This window comes from Pinus tabuliformis, chromosome Q (genome assembly GCF_031772625.1).
Source record: "Pinus tabuliformis cultivar Carrire ecotype Pingquan chromosome Q, CPIR1, whole genome shotgun sequence".
NCBI lineage: Eukaryota > Viridiplantae > Streptophyta > Pinopsida > Pinales > Pinaceae > Pinus > Pinus tabuliformis.
Window position 1 is genome coordinate 695,001,482 of NC_142296.1, and position 5,450 is coordinate 695,006,931.

The 5,450-nt window shown below is 33.5% G+C and overlaps 1 pseudogene; it reads left to right on the forward strand.

Annotated features, from left to right (window-relative positions):
• The first annotated feature begins 1,445 nt into the window (after nt 1-1,445).
• LOC149221438 (uncharacterized) lies at nt 1,446-2,715 on the forward strand (annotated as a pseudogene).
• The last annotated feature ends 2,735 nt before the right edge of the window (nt 2,716-5,450 follow it).

The window sequence follows — 5,450 nt, forward strand, 5'->3', positions numbered from 1 at the left end:
CCAAAAGGAAGCTCTTTTATTTATGGATGTTGAATACATTTCAAAACATGAACGTAGGTATGAAGCTTCTTTGAAAGACAATATGTAAGAAATGACCCAGAGATTCCTGTAAAATGTAAAGAAAATTCAAACAAAGAGCGAATAGGGACCCATGGATGTGCCATTTCCAAACTTCTCAATTACATCATCAGGGTTGGCTGCCCCACACTCAGTCTAAGTAACCCGCTCAATTTTCTCAACCATAGTCATCCGAGAAAGCAAATCCTCAACTCTTGCTTCAATGGATTGGCTATGGTCCATTTAATTGTTTAGTCTTGTGAATTTAATTGGAAATATGTTATTTCACTTTCCAAAAGTTTCAAATTTTAGTGCAAACTATATCTTTCTAACATAGTTTAGAGATGCATTCTAGTGAATCTTGATATCTCAGTGAAAACAATAAATTTATGTATAATTTATTAGCATCATATGTACAACAAATGATACAATTAATTCAATCATGATTTTGGGTTTTAACTGAGGGAGTGGCATAAGGCACATTTATCTTATTTCGATTCAAAAGAATTATAGAAGAAATTTGATTTATACTCTTAAAAATAACTAAGATGGAATGAAATGATTAATGAAGAATGTGTTAATAACTTTCATTTTTAATGTAGTTTCATATAATGTGTTAATTATATAGTTTGCGTGTAAAATTTACCTAAAAGATTAAAATATAAAAAATAGTGTGATAATTATTAATATATTAAAGATCTTTGGTTTTGTGTATATTTATTCTTTTATTCTCAGGGAAGTGGCTGTAGCAGTGTTTTCATCCTCTGTTCATCAAGTTGGTTGTTTCTTGAATAGTGTCAAATATTGTAGGTGGTGGAGGTTCGAAGGATAGACTCACGATTTCCCAAAAAACTCCAGGTTTTTATCTCTTTAAGTGGTTGTTTATTCAAATTAGAATTTTGATATGGTAAAAGATGCAAAATTCAATTTAAAAGAATCATATCTAAAATGTTTTATTGTTTTATTTATTCTATTTATAGGCAATTGTATCCAATCTAAGATTATAATTTTTCTCAAAAAACTAATTATTCTCTACATCAATCAAATTAACTTGAATGAAATCATTCCATTAGTGATGGTCAAAATTATGAATTAATATATATAGAATATTATGTATTAAATTTTTATTTTTTTTATCGCTTTTATTTAAAATGGAATTTTAATGTAATTGAAAGGTAATTTTTTAATTTCTTCAAGAGAAAGGGTTCTTGACAGGAAACATATAGATCCAAATTCCAACCCATACTCCCGCGTTTTTAAGCATACGATTTACCTATTCGATGAAATCTGCTCATACCTTCTAGTTATTTTGTGAAGTTCTGGGCAAGGAGGGCTTAGGGCTTTAAGCATAGTATATTAGACTGTAGGCTCTCAGATTTTAGGGAAGCATGGCCAGTAACGAAGATAAGGCACAGTCTATGCTAAATAGGTTATTGAATTAAAAAATGAAGAGAAGAATAAATCCAAGGAGAGGCACTCGTTCCTGGCCTCAGAATGTCACGATCTTCTAGAGACACACAAATATAGGTAGCAGATAATATGAGAGATTGGACGGAAGGTCATGGAGATTCAGAACCAGACCTCGGCGAACACTACCTCCTAGACCTCAATGATGAGATCAACAAGTTGATTAGGGAAAAGGAGCACTGGGAAGCTCAGATCGTAGAGCTTGGCAGCCCTAATTATGCCAAAGTAGGGGCCAAGATGATAGACTTGGAAGGAAACTAGGTGGATGTGCATAGTGCTATCAGTGCTACCATTTTGCACTAGCCGCAAGATGGGTTTAACTCAGGCTTCACTATATCCCTGTGAATCCTGTTTTGTCCACTATTTGTTGTCGCTTTCTCTATATTTTATGGACAAAAGAGCCAAGGCAATGTACAACATATTAAATGTGTGTTCAATAGTACGATCAAAGCCTGTGACCCACCATAAGACCGAAAGTTAAAACTGAATCTATGGTGGGCACTGGGTATTGCTACTATCTAGGCCAAACAATACCTCTCCTCTACGTAATTTCCGATCATCGTTGTTTATTTCTACCATCTGAGGGACGAGAATGTGAGGGATCTCTTGTCGTGTAGTTAGATATGAATTAGGGGATCCCTTGTTGTGTATTTGAATGTGAATTAGGATAGCCTCGGTTAGAGATACTTTGGGGCTACAAAATTCCTAGCCGTCCTCAAAGAGATATTCGATAAAACCCCCGAGGAAAAGAAGAGGAGGTCTACATATGATATTTACAAGTGAAACGATGCAAATTATTATCGCTACAAGGATGATGAGGATGGGATCTTGGAGAAAGTCGAGAAACTTGTAGAGGAGGAGATGTGGGTCAAGGCACTGAGAGAGTGGCAAAGGATTGAGTCCATCAAGAGGGAGGCCAGGTTAACGTTGAAGATTGGGTAGGTCACTACTGTTAATCCGGTTATGTTCAAGGAAGAGGAGGATGTGTCAAAATAAATCAGAGAGCAGGAGAAGGGAAACCAAAAACAAAGAGAGTGAGAGTTTGTTTCCCATGTGCCCCTACTAGATGAGGAATAGATTGAGTGCATGGTTATGGAGAAGAAGAAACAAGAGCTTCTTAGTAAATAAACAAGTGAGGATCTTCTGGAGGAGCAGTTCTAGGCCAAGGAAATGCTTGATATTCAACAATAAGGTATTATGTTCAAGCTTATGGATCTTCAATTTTTTTATTTTTCTAATGATCTTCTCATTTTCCATGAGGGTGGTGAAGAATTTGTGCATTTCATGTTTCTGAAAAAAAAGGACGATGTTGAGTGTATATCCTTGGTGACTTTGGCAGAATAGTTTTCCTCAGACCTAACACCTAAGTGAAAATAATCTATTTTATACCCTAAAGCATGTTTTGAACAATTTTCACCATTCATCTCATCTTTGAGAACAGTCAGCACACAATTTACATAATAATTATTTGATAACCTGTTCAAAATTTGAACGATTCCATCCCAAGTGCATTGGTTTAAACTTAGTGTTAGATTAGTTGTGATCATCAGGTATATATCAATATAGTGTTTTAGTAGTTTTTTACTCTTAGTTGCCTTTAGTATAGTCTATATACTAGTGAATTGTGTCTCTTATTTGAAAGGTTAAATTTCACATGTGATGTTTCTTTTTGTATTTAGACATTGTCACTCATTTATTATTATGATTTGAAACAAAAGTTTTCACACTACACAAATTTCCACCATTAGTAAGTTTTAGTCTCTCATTTAATTAGAAGAATTGGTTTTATTTCTCATCATAGTTCTCTACTCTTGGATTATATTATTTGGTGTTATAACTTGAATATTTGATGATGTTATTAGCTAAATTGAAGTCATCAAATCTCTTGTGAACTTGGTGGTTTTGTGTGATTCTCTAATGGTACATATGAGTATTGAATGGTAAATATGAGTGTGAAAGCTAAACAGTTGACACGCTTTAATTCAGATTTGATTTTATCTTTTTACAATATAAGAATCAATTTATAATTTATAAATATATATTTATGAAAAAGTAGGATTTCACACCCTGTATGTCTCTTTGGACATTAATATAATAATTGTATCTTATCTTTTCTCAGGTTGTGTTGCATGCATTTGTCCAAAGAAATATCGGCATGTCTTTTTCATGTGTCATGGCCTTAGTAGCCCCTATGATGGAGTTTTGCTCAACCGCCCTATTTTTCACTGGGTTGTACAGAGCTACAACTCTCTCTTCATTCCCTCCTTGAAAAATCCCTTGAACTCCTTGGAGGTATACTCTCTCACATTGTCCAATCTCAAGACTTTGATATCCATACTTGTGTGGTTTTCAATTAGAGATATGAAATCCTGAAACTTGCTAAACACCTCATCCTTGATCTTTAATAAGTAGACCCAAGTCTTATAAGAAGAATCATCAATAAAGTAAAGACAATACATGCTTCATGTTATTATCACTAGTAACTACTAACTTTAGTCCAAAAAAATTATACATTGGAGCTCAAGTTTTGACGGTGACTATCCAAGGGTGGGGTAAAGATGTGAAGTCAAAATATATATCTCTATTTCACAACATCCTGCAAATTACTTTTCCTCTATTACCATGATGGTTCAACTTTGATTGGAAAATTGGAAGGCACATCTATTAGTGAAGTATTAATTGTTCTTGAGGGTGATCAAGATGGTCTGTTAAGGTCTCTTGGGCTACATCATTGGAAGGAGTTGCTTGATCCCAATGTTTTTTTTTCTTCCTATCTATTTTAAAGTCAAACTCTCCACTCACTATGTCTCTTGGTCCCGTGGATTTATTTTCACAACTTCTATGATTGTCTAGAAATTCATCTTCTCCATGGATTGGGCATTGCAAATTACAGGTCTCTCTCTAAGTACCACAATATTGCCATTGTTTTACATGATGATGGTAGTTTGAAGATATTATAATTTAGAATGGGAAGTGTAACTTGAGGAGGATTGGATTTACTAATACATGATTGCAGTATTAATTCAGAGCATGTGAAAAATCTAGGTCTTGGTATCCTCAACAATACATCAAATTCTGGGATCAACCCAAAATTTACACTAGATTTATTTGGCAAGACAACCTAGATAAATACAAATATTAATCTTGGAGGTGATGTTATTTGGAAATGATTTGTGTGTTAAGATGAATTTAGCATAAGAAGAAGGCTTCTTAGAGAGCCCCAACCCTACTGGATTTAAGGTTTATGCACTTTTTCTTCAATCATATATATATATATATATATATATATATATATATATATATATATATATATATATTTGTAATAATTACATCATAGTTTTCCTTCTTCTAGTGTAGCTCATGTTTTTCCATTGAAGAGAAAGTTCTTTAATGTTATTGTAGAATGAATGAAAGTAGTTGTGAAATTAAACACATGAGCAGATTTTGATAAAGAGTTATGGATACCTGTGTTGATATATCTGTGATTACATATTTGTAGATAATTGTGTTTAATTCCAATCTAGATATTGTGATGGTAGGTTTCCATGTTAATGTGGGAAATACATCATGAAGTCAAAGGAAAATGGATGCTTTATGGTTTGTTTTTTCATTTGGACTTGTAGAAAAATTTCCACTTGTGCCTTTGTTGAAGGCATATCTCGTGCATCAAAGGAAAGCATAAGAAGAAATAGCAAAAAAAGGAAGAGATCAAGTTCAGTCACTGGTATGTTTATTCTTATTGGTGTGGTTCATGCTCCCTTGTCAGTATAAACTATCAAAGTATTAACTTGTCATTAGACATATTATTTGAACACTTCCATGTCTATTGTAGATATCAACAACCTCAAAAGAAATTCATTTATTGAACAATGTAATAAAGTGCATTGAAGTGCACAAACTTGAATCACCGATGCCTACCAAAGATC